The following is a 12,121-nucleotide window of genomic DNA, read 5'->3' as shown; positions in this document are numbered from 1 at the left end:
CTGGCCAACATGGTGAAACCCTGTCTCTACTAAAAGTGCAAATATTAGCTGGGTGTGGTGGCGGGCGCCTGTAGTCCTAGCTACTCGGAGGCTGAGGCCGGACAATCGCTTGAACCCGGGAAGTGGAGTTGGCAGTGAGCCAAGATCACGCTACTGAGCTCCAGCCTAGTGACAGAGTGAGACTCCATCTCAAAAAAAAAAAAAAAAGAAAAACAAACAAACAAAAAAAACACTTATGGCTGGGCGCGGTGGCTCACGCTTGTAATCCCAGCACTTTGGGAGGCCGAGGCGGGCGGATCACGAGGTCAGGAGATCGAGACCATGGTGAAACCCCGTCTCTACTAAAAATACAAAAAATTAGCCGGGCGTAGTGGCGGGCGCCTGTAGTCCCAGCTACTCGGAGAGGCTGAGGCAGGAGAATGGCGTGAACCCGGGAGGCGGAGCTCGCAGTGAGCCGAGATTGCGCCACTGCACTCTAGCCTGGGCGACAGAGCGAGACTCTGTCTCAAAAAAAAAAAACAAAACAAAAAAAAAAAAACACTTATTTGCCACAAAAACCCTATCAGGTGGGCATCTTCATTATTTCCATTGTACAGATGGGGAAACAGGCCTCAGGGTGGGGGCACCGCCACTTACTGATGACTCCCCAGCCAGCAAGTGGTGGTTTCGAACCAGGACCCTCTCACACTACCTAACCAGGCCAGGACAACCTCTGCCCCTCTCCACCAAAATCCAAGAGATCAAGGGGATGTTGGAAGTGGTATGGGCCCTGGGAGGTCTCTGACCTCTGCCGCAGCTCCAAGGTCAGCAGGCAGGGAGGGCTATGTGTTTGCTGTTTGCTGCTTGCAATGTTTACCCATCTCAGGGACAGGAACAGGCTGAAGGTCATTCAGGGTGGACTTTAGAGGCAGCCCACAAACAGCTGCTGGTGGATAGGAACTAAGAGGTCGGAAGGGGGCAGGGCGGGCCCAAAAGCCCAAAAACAGAGCCTGCAACTCTGTTCTCTAAGTCACCAAGCCCCAAAACCACTCTCAAATCTTTCTCTCTACCCCTGGATCCTTACCCTGGTCAGAATCCCATCCCCTCATCCCCCGAAACCCTGCACCCTCCTCCCTGCTAATCTTCTGCTGTCTCTAGCCACTCCCCTCCTGGCTGGATACTCTGGGTGATTGCAGGGAAGGCTGGGGTAAAAAAGAGTTGGAAATGTCCCTCCTAATGCATGTTGAAAAATCGAGTTATAATTCACATTCCATAAAATTTACCCTTTTTTTCTTTTTCTTTCCTTTTTTTCTTTTTTTTTGAGATAGAGTCTCACACTGTTGCCCAGGCTGGAGTGCAGTGGGGCAATCTCAGCTCCCTGTAGCCTCTGCCCCCCCGGTTCAAGAAATTCTTGTGCCTCAGCCTCCCAAGTGGCTGAGACGACAGGCACCCGCCACCACGCCTGGCTAATTTTTTAATTTTTAGTAAAGATGGAGTTTCACCATGTTGGTCAGGTTGGTTTTGAACTCTTGAGCTCAAGTGATCTGCCCGCCTCAGACTCCCAAAGTGCTGGGATTACGGGCGTGAGCCACCGTGTCCTGCTAAATTTACCCTTTTAAAGTGTACAATTCAATGGTTTTTCCTATATTGGCAAGGTTGCACAATCATCACCACTATCTAATTTGGAACATGGCTCACTGCAGCTTCAACCTGCCTGATTCTAAGCCATCCTCCTACCTCAGCCTCCCGAGTGGCTGGAACCACAGGTGTGCACCACCATGCCCAGCTAATTTTTTTTTTTGGAGGGATGGGATCTTGCTATGTTGCCCAGGCTGGTCTTGAACCTCTGAGCTGAAGCAATCCTCCCACCTTGGCCTCTCAAAGGTTAGGATTACAGGCGTGTGCCACCACGTCTGGCAGTGGATGATTTTGGAAAAGAACTGGAGGAAGTGAGGAGGGAGCCAGGCAGATATCTGGACCCCTGGGGAAGAACATTCCAGGGAAGAACATTCCAGGGAAGAACATTCCAGGCAAGAGGAACAGTAACTGCAAGGGCCCTGAGGTGGGAGCCTGCCCAGTACATTGGAGGAATAGCTAGGAGTTGCTTGTGAGTGATGGAGAGAGAGGGATGAGGTGATCGGTGACGGGGTAGTGTCCCATTTGTAGGCTTTTGGTAAGTGCTTCTGGGTTTACTCTGAGAGAATCAGGAGAATTCTGAGCAGAGGAAGAGCGTAATCTGACTTGAGGCTGGGCATGGTGGCTCATGCCTGTAACCCCAGCACTTTGGGAGGCTGAGGAGGGTAGATCGCTAGAGCTGGGGAGTTTGAGACCAGCCTGGGCAACATGGCGAAACCCCGTCTCTACTACAAATACAAAAATTAGCTGGGTGTGGTGGCACACACACACCTGTAGTCCCAGCTACTCGGGAGGCTGAGCAGGAGAATCGCTTGAACCTGGGAGGCAGAGGTTGCAGTGAGCTGAGATGGTGCCACTGTACTCCAGCCTGGGCAACAGGGTGAGACTCTGCCTCAAAAAACAAAAAAACAAAAAATCTGACTTGAATTCTAACAGGCTGCTGAGTGAGAAGAAAGGAGAGTATAGGAGTTTGGAGGGTTGATTTTGGGGGAGAAGGGGATGCATTAACCCCAGAGAGTAATAGTTACACATTTATTTATTCTCTTTCTTTCTTCTTTTTTTGGTAGAGACAGTGTCTCACCATGTTACCTAGGTTGGTCTCGAACTCCTGACCTCAACTGATCCTCCCATCTCAGCCTTCCAAAGTTCTGGGATGGCTGCACAAAGGCATAAGACACTATGCCCAGGTTCAGGATTTCCTTTTTTTTTCCTGAGACAGAGTCTCACTCTGTCATCCAGGCTGGAGTGCATGGCGTGATCTTGGCTCATTGCAAGCTCCGCCTCCCGGGTTCACGCCATTCTCCTGCCTCAGCCTCTCGAATAGCTGGGACTACTGGCACCCGCCACCATGCCCGGCTAATTTTTTGTATTTTTAGTAGAGACCATGTTTTGCCATGTTAGCTGGGATGGTCTCGATCTCCTGACATTGTGATCCGCCTGCCTCAGCCTCCCAAAGTGCTGGGATTACAGGCATGAGCCACTGCGCCCGGCCCAGGATTTCCTTTTATGTTTTGAGATGGAGTCTTGCTCTGATGCCCAGGCTGGAGTGCAGTGGCATGATCTCGGCTCACTGCAGTCTCTACCTCTTGGTTCAAGCGATTCTCACGCCTCAGCCTCCCAAGTAGCTGGGATTACAGTCGCACGCCACCATGCCTGGCTAATGTTTGTATTTTTAGTAGAGATAAGGTTTCACCATGTTGGCCAGGATAGTCTCCAACTCCTGGCCTCAAGTGATTCTCCTGCCTTGGCATCCCAAAGTGCTGGGATTACAGGTGGGAGCCATCATGCCTAGCTTCAGGATTTCCTTTTTTTTTTTTTTGGAGATGGAGTTTTGCTCTTGTTGCCCAGGCTGGAGTGCGACGGTGCAATCGCCGCTCACTGCAAGCTCTGCCTCCCGAGTTCAAGTGATTCTCCTACCTCAGCCTCTCGAGTAGCTGGGTTTACAGGCGCCCGTCATCATGCCTGGCTAATTTTTTTTGTATTTTTATTAGAGATGGGGTTTCGCCATGTTGGCCTGGTTAGTCTCGAATTCCTGGCCTCAAGTGATCCACCCACCTCAGCCTCCCAAAGTGCTGGGATTACAAGGGTGAGCCACAGAGCCTGGCCTCAGGGTTTCCTTTTTAAGGATGTGTTACATTCCATTGCGTGTATAGACCACATTTCCTTGACCCATTCATCTGTTGATAAACATTTAGGTTGTTTCCATATCTTGGGTATTGAGCAGACCTGCAGCGAACATGGGAGGGCAGGTATCTCTTCAAGGTCCTGATTTCAATTCTTTTGAATAAATACCCAGAAATGAGATTGCAGGATCTCATTTTTAAAGTTTTGAGGAACCCCCATACTGTTTTCCACAGTGGCTACAGTGTTTGGTGTTCCCACTTGCATTGTAGGAGTCCCTTATGTATTTTGAATATTAACCCCTTATTAGATATATGGCTTACAAATAAATTGTTCTTATGAAATCTTAAGCTGGGCGCAGTGGCTCACACCTGTAGTCCCAACACTTTGGGATGCCAAGGTGGGCGGATCACTTGATGTCAGGAGTTGGGAGACTAGCCTGGCCAACATGGCAAAACTCTGTCTTTACTAAAAATACAACAAAAGTAGCCAGGCATGGTGGCACATGCCTGTAATCCCAGCTACTTGGGAGGCTGAGGCAAAAAAATCACTCGAACTTGGGAGGCAGAGGTTGCAGTGAGCGGAGATCACGTCACTGCACTCTAGCCTGGGTGACAGAGCCAGACTCCATCTCACAAAAAAATTTTTTTTTACATAAGGTTGTTTTGCATGTGCATGTGGTTTAATTTTACATAAGAGCCGGGCACAGTGGCTCACGCCTGTGATCCCAACACTTTGGGAGGCCATGGCAGGTGGATTATGTGAAGTCAGGAGTTCGAGACCAGCCTGATCAACATGGAGAAACCTCGTCTCTACTAAAAATACAAAAATTAACCAGGCGTGGTGGCACGTGCGTGTAATCCCAGCTGCTTGGGAGGCTGAGGCAGGAGAATCCCTTGAACCTGGGAGGCGGAGGTTGCAGTGAACTGAGATTGTGCCATTGTACTCCGGCCTGGGCAAGAGGAGCGAAACTCTGTTTCAAAACAACAAAACAAAACAAAAACACACCTCAGCCCCTCATCTCGGGTAGACCACACCAGGAAAAGTGTAGCATGGTGACATTGCCAGGCTGAGGGTTCAATCTAGTTCCAGTTCTCCACTTCCTGGCTCTGTGACCTTGTACAAGTAGCCTCACCTCTCTGGGCCTCAGTGCCCTTATGGGATTATTAAGTCCCAGTTTGCAGGGTTCTTAGGAAGATTCTTTTGAGACCATGGAGTTAAAACATCCTTAGCACAGGGCAAGTAGATGGGGCATTGGTGGGCTTGTGAGGAGTCCCTAAGGTTCAGCCCGTGCCTTCTCCCACAGCCCCTACCCTCTCCGGCACCCCTGCCCCACAGTGAAGAAGCAGTCAGACAGAATTTTCTTTCCTTTTTTTTTTTTTTTGACACGGAGTCTGGCTCTTGTCACCCAGGCTGCAGTGCAGTGGCGCGATCTTGGCTCACTGCAAGCTCCACCTCTCGGTTTCAAGCGATTCTCCTGCCTCAGCCTCCCGAGTAGGTGGGACTACAGGCGCGTGCTGTTGTTGTTGTTGTTGTTGTTGCTGTTGTTGTTGTTGTTTTGAGACAGAGACTTGCTGTGTCAAATGGTGAGATCTCGGCTCACTGCAACCTCCATTTCCTAGGTTCAAGCAGTTCTCCTGCCTCAGCCTCCCAAGTAGCTGGGATTACAAGCGCGCGCCACAACGCCTGGCTAACTGTTTTGTATTTTTAGTAGAGACGGGGTTTCACCATGTAGGCCAGGCTGGTTTCGAACTCCTGACCTCTAGTGATCTGCCCGCCTCGACCTCCGAAAATGCTGGGATTACAGGCATGAGCCTCCGCGCCCCGCCAAAAATTTGTTATTGGAACCCCCTTGGGATGAGATCCCGGGGATAAGGGGATCCTTGGGGATCATGTGGTTAGAATGGGGAGGGTACTGGAGTGACCGCGTGGGGCTCAAGCCGCTGGGAATTGCCTCACTCAGCACTGACCTCCTCCCACAGCCCCTCGCCCCCATCACCCACTTTCAAGGCTATAGGAGGACAGCCAATCCCAGAGGTGTGGCGGTCAATACGTCATCGGTTGCTAGGGCTCTCCTGGGCAGATTTGGCGCCTGCCGGACTGAGCCTGGGAGAACCTGGAGACCCACCCGACCACGACGGGGCAACCACGACCCAGAAGGGGCCCCAGAGCTCTCAGAGGTCCTCTAAGCCGGGACCCCAGGCCTGTAGCCACCTTCACTCTTCCAAATCTCCAACTCCGCAATTCTCCCATCCCACTTTTACCTTCCAAGACCATCGACAGAACCACCACCAGGACCCGGAGCAACAGGAAGAGCCTCAGGGCAAGGCCGGAGGGGCCCTTTGGAGGCAGAGGCAGGGGTTCAGGGGATCAGTGGCACCCTCCTGCCTCCCTCCCTCGATCCCCTCATCTCCCTTTTTGAGTTCTTGCAGAGTGGAGGCGGGTGTCCCTCCCAAGCACTCAACACCAACCTGAATCCTTGCTGGAGGGATTGGTTGGGAGGTCCCGGCCCGCAGGACCTTTATCAGGCTGGGGAGGGGGCGGGGCAGGTTGATGTTGATCTCCCTCCTCCTGGGTCTTCCCCTGGAAGATTGCCTCCTTCCGCCCACTCTGGTTTTTCTCCTCTACCCCTGGCCCGTGGGCACTGGGGTCAGGTGGGGTCCTGGGCACTTCCCTTAGCTCCGAAGCCCTTTACCGTTCAGCACCCTCACCTCCCAATCTCCCTGACTCTGTGGGGTCCTCGGACTACCATAGCCCCTTTCCCCACTCGGAGGACAGCCTCGTCCTGTCCCTGTGGCCATCTTCCCTCGGGGGTCTCCCAGTAATAACCCTGTGATCTCATCCCCGCCTCATTCACAGCGTGTCCCTAGATCACCTCTTTCCCTCACTTGCCCTCTCTTAGCAAGCCTCCTCAGCCCCAACAACTTTTCCTTTATGTTGCTGGGGCCTCCCAGTTGGCCCCGCACCCCTACCCTGCGTGCCACCTCCAATTTCTTTCAGACCAGCCCTTGAAACACCACTGTGATATTCTCTGGGCTCTTAACTTGATGATTCTCCGTCTCCCTTTTTTGCAAAGGGAAGGGGTCGCCTTAGCTGGACGACACCAAAAACCTCACCTGCACTGGCCAGGCATGGTGGCTCATGCCTGTAATCCCAGCACTTTAGGAAGCTGAGGAGGGAGGATCGCTTGAGCCCAGGAGTTAAGACACCAGCCTGGGCAACATAGGGAGACCTCATCTCTAAAAAAAAATTCAAAAATTAGCTGAGCATGGTGGTGCACACCTGTAGTCCCAGCTACTCAAGAGGCTGAAGTAGGAAGATTGCTTGAGCCCAGGAGTTCGAGGCTGCAGTGAGCTGTGATTGTGCCACTGCACTCCAGCCTGGTGGACAGAGTGAGACCCCATCTCAAAAAATTAAAACCCTCAGCTGCAAAGCTCTGAGTGTATGCCCCTTCTTCCCTTCCACCGGGCCTCACCCCCTTTGCCTGGCTACCTCCCCCCAACACTCTATCTGCTCTTATTCACCCTCCGACGCCCCTCCTGGCACCAAGCCTGCTTCCCACCATCACCACATCCGTCCCCCAGGGCTGGAGTCCAATGGCTTCCCCACCAGCTGCCTTTGACCGCCAGTGACCCTGGCAGCTGATGGGGAGGGTGTCCTCCGCCCAGCCTCAGACTCTAGTTCGGCTGGCCTTGTGCCCCCACAACCACGTGTCAGCCTGGTGGTAGGGGGATGGTTGTGAAAGGGACAGCATAGACAAGACCCTGGCAGGATTGCAACATCCCTCTGGCCAGCTCAGAGCTTCCAGCCCCTGTCAGCCCCAGGGGCCCCCCTACTTCCCCAGCTGAGCCCAGCATTCCCCAAACATCCACCCAGATGTCTGCTTCCCGGACCCCACAAGAACAGCATAACAATGCTCCTGCTTTTCCAACCCCATCCTCCCCTCTGCTGTAGGGGTTTCTGTTTTATAGATGGGGAAACTGTCACACAACCAAGAACATCCAGTAGGACTCAGCGAGGGGCAAAGATGGGGGCTACTGACTGGGCTCGGTGGCTCACGCCTATAATCCCACCACTTTGGGAAGCTGAGGCAGGAGGATCTGCTTCAGCCCAGGAGTTTGACACCAGGCTGGGCAACGTAGTAAGACCCTATCTCTAGAAAAAAAATTAAAAATTTGGCCAGGTGCAGTGGCCCACGCCTGTAATCTGAGCACTTCGGGAGGCCTAGGTGGGTGGATCATTTGAGGTCAGGAGTTCGAGACCAGCCTGACCAACATGGTGAAACCCCATCCCTGTCAAAAATAGAAAAAATTAGCCGGATGTGGTGGCACAGGGCTGTAATCCCAGCTACTTGGGAGGCTGAGGCTGACCAACATGGAGAAACCTCGTCTCTACTAAAAATACAAAATTAGCCAGGCGTGGTGGCACATGCTTGTAATCCCAGCTACTTGGGAGGCTGAGGCAGGTGGAGGTTGTGGTGAGATGAGATTGTGCCACTGCACTCCAGCCTGGGCGACAGAGCAAACCTCCATCTCAAAACAAAACAAAACAAAACAAAAAAACCAAACTTATTTATTTGCCACCAAAAACCTATCAGATGGGCATCTTTATCATTTCCATTGTACAGATGGGGAAACAGGCTTCCGGGTGGGGGCGTAGCCACTTACTGATGACTCCCCAAGTGGTTTTGAACCCGGACCCTCTCACACTACCTAAACCACGCCAGGACAACCTCTGCTCCTCTCCACCAAAATCCAAGAGGTCAAGTGGATGTTGGAGGTGGCGTGGGCCTAGGGAGGTCTCCGACCTCTGCCCCAGCTCCAACGTCAGCAGGCAGGGAGGGCTGTGTGTTTGCTGTTTGCTGCTTGCAATGTTTGCCCATTTTAGGGACAGGAGCAGGCTGAAGGTTGTTCAGGGTGGACTTCAGAGGCAGCACACAAAAAGCTGCTGGAGGATGGGAACTGAGGGGTTGGAAGGGGGCGGGGTGAGCCCAGAAACTCCTGTGTGCCTCTGAGCCTGCAGCTCTGTTCTCTAAGTCACCAAGCCCCCAAACCACTCTCATCTCTTTCTCTCCATCCCTGGGTCCTTGGCCCTGGTCTGGATCCCATCCCTTCATTCTCCAAATCTCTACGCCCTCCTCCCTGCTAAACTTCTGATGTCTCTAGCCACTCCCCTCCTGGCTGGATATTCTGGGTGATGGTAGGAAAGTCTGGGGTAAAAAAGAGTTCGAAATGTCCCCCCTAATGCATGTTGAAAAATTGAATTATAGGCCGGGCGCGGTGGCTCACGCCTGTAATCCCAGCACTTTGGGAGGCCAAGGTGGGTGGATCATGAGGTCAGGAGATTGAGACCATCCTGGCTAACACGATGAAACCCCGTCTCTACTAAAAATACAAAAAAAAATTAGCCAGGCATGGTGGCTGGCGCCTGTAGTCCCAGCTACACGGGAGGCTGAGGCAGGAGAATGGCTTGAACCCAGGACTCGGAGTTTGCAGTGAGCCGAGATCGCGCCACTGCACTCCAGCCTGGGCGACAGAGACTCTGTCTCAAAAAAAATAAATAAAAAATAAAAGAAAAATTGGATTATAATTCACATTCCATAAAATTTACCCTTTTATTTATTTATTTTTTTGAGATGGAGTCTCACTCTGTTGCCCAGCCTGGAGTGCAGTGGTGGAATCTAGGCTCACCGTAGCCTCCACCCCCCAGGTTCAAGCGATTCTCGTGCCTCAGCCTCCCAAGTAGCTGAGACTACAGGCACCCGCCACCACGCCTGGCTAATTTCTTAATTAATTTTTTTTTTTTTTTTTTTTGAGATAGAGTTTTGCTCTTGTTGCCCAGGCTGGAGTGGAATGGTGTGATCTCAGCTCACCTCAACCTCTGTCTCCCAGGTTCAAGCGATTTTCCTGCCTCAGCCTCCAGAGAAGCCGGGATTACAGGCCTGTGCCACCATACTCGGCTTATTTTTTGTATTTTTAGTAGAGACGGGGTTTCTCCATGTTGGTCAGTCTGGTCTCGAACTCTCAGCCTCAGGTGATCTGCCGGCCTCGGCCTCCAAAAGTGCTGGGATTACAGACATGAGCCACCGCGCCCGGCTAAATTTACCCTTTGAAAATGTACAGTTCAATGGTTTTCCTATATTGGCAAGGTTGCACGATCATCACCAGTATCTAATTCAGAACATGGCTTACTGCAGCCTCAACCTCCCTGATTCAAAGCCATCCTCCTACCTCAGCCTCCCGCGTGGCTGGAACCCCAAGGTGTCCAGTACCATGCCCAGCTAATTTTTTTTGTTTTTTTAGGACGGATGGGGTCTTGCTATTGCCCAGGCTGATCTTGAACTCCTGAGCTGAAGCAATCCTCCTACCTTGGCCTCTCAAAGGTTAGGATTACAGGCGTGTGCCACCACGTCTGGCAGGGGATGATTTTGGAAGAGAACTGGAGGAAGTGAGGAGGGAGCCAGGCAGATATCTGGACCCCTGGGGAAGAACATTCCAGGCAAGAGGAACAGTAACTGCAAGGGCCCTGAGGTGGGAGCCTGCCCAGTACATTGGAGGAATAGCTAGGAGTTGCTTGTGAGTGATGGAGAGAGAGGGATGAGGTGATCGGGGACGGGGTAGTGTCCCGTTTGTAGGCTTTTGGTAAGTGCTTCTGGGTTTACTCTGAGAGAATCAGGAGAATTCTGAGCAGAGGAAGAGCGTAATCTGACTTGAGGCTGGGCATGGTGGCTCATGCCTGTAACCCCAGCACTTTGGGAGGCCCAGGAGGGCTGATTGCTAGAGCTGGGGAGTTCGAGACCAATCTGGGCAACATGGTGAAACCCCGTCTCTACTACAAATACAAAAATTAGCTGGGTGTGGTGGCACACACACACCTGTAGTCCCAGCTACTCGGGAAGCTGAGCAGGAGAATCACTTGAACTTGGGAGGCAGAGGTTGCAGTGAGCTGAGATGGTGCCACTGCACTCCAGGCTGGGAAATAGAGTGAGACTCCATCTCAAAAAACAAAAAACAAAAAATCTGACTTGAGTTCTAACAGGATGCTGAGTGAGAAGAAAGGAGAGTATAGGAGTTTGGAGGGTTGATTTTGGGGGAGAAGGGGATGCATTAACTCCAGAGAGTAATATTTATACATTTATTTATTCTCTTTCTCTTTTTGGTAGAGACGGTGTCTCACCATGTTACCCAGGCTGGTCTCAAACTCCTGGCCTCAAGTGATCCTCCCACCTCAGCCTTCCAAAGTGCTGGGATTACAGGCATGAGCCACTGTGCCCAGTTTCAGGATTTCCTTTTATATTGTGAGATTGAGTCTTGCTCTGATGCCCAGGCTGGAGTGCAGTGGCAAGATCTCGGCTCACTGCAGCCTCCACCTCCTGGGTTCAAGCGATTCTCACACCTCAGCCTACTGAGTAGCTGGGATTACAGGCACACGCCACCATGCCTGGCTAATTTTTTGTATTTTTAGTAGAGACGGGGTTTCACCATGTTGGCCAGGATGGTCTCCAACTCCTGGCCTTGAGTGATCCTCCTGCCTTGGGATCCCAAAGTGCTGGGATTACAGGTGTGAGCCACTGAGCCTGGCTTCAGGAGTTCCTTTTTTTTTTTTTTTGAGACAGTTTTGTTCTTGTCGCCCAGGCTGGAGTGCAACGGCGCGATCTCCACTCAGCACAACCTCTGCCTCCTGGGTTCAAGTGATTCTCCTGCCTCAGCCTCTCGAGTAGCTGGGTTTATAGGCACCCGCCACCATCCCGGCTAAATTGTTTTGTATTTTTAGTAGAGACGGGGTTTCACCATGTTGGCCAGGATGGTCTCCAACTCCTGGCCTCAAGTGATCCTCCTGCCCCGGCCTCTGAAAGTGCTGGGATTACAAGCGTGAGCCACAGAGCCTGGCCTCAGGGTTTCCTTTTTAAGGATGTGTTACATTCCATTGCATGTGTAGACCACATTTCCTTGACCCATTCATCTGTTGATAAACATTTAGGTTGTTTCCATATCTTGGGTATTGAGCAGACCTGCAGTGAACATGGGAGGGCAGGTATCTCTTCAAGGTCCTGATTTCAATTCTTTTGAATAAATACCCAGAAGTGGGATTGATGGATCATTTGGGAGTTCTATGTTTAATGTTCTGAGGAAACCCCATGCTGTCTTCCACAGTGGCTGTGGTGTTTGATGTTCCAACTAGGATTGTATATTATATATTTTGAATTTTTTTTTTTTTGAGATGGAGTCCCACTCTGTCTCCCAGGCTAGAGGGCAGTGGCACAATCTTGGCTCACTGCAACCTTCGACTCCTGGGTTCAAGGGATTCTCTTGCCTCAGCCTCCCAAGCAGCTGGGATTACAGGCATGTGTCACCCCACCCAGCTAATTTTGTTGTAGTTTTAGTAG

This window comes from Hylobates moloch, unplaced genomic scaffold (assembly GCF_009828535.3).
Source record: "Hylobates moloch isolate HMO894 unplaced genomic scaffold, HMol_V3 SCAFFOLD_15, whole genome shotgun sequence".
Taxonomy (NCBI): Eukaryota; Metazoa; Chordata; class Mammalia; order Primates; family Hylobatidae; genus Hylobates; species Hylobates moloch.
The sequence above is the reverse complement of the archived record's forward strand: the minus strand, read 5'-3'. Positions refer to the sequence as shown.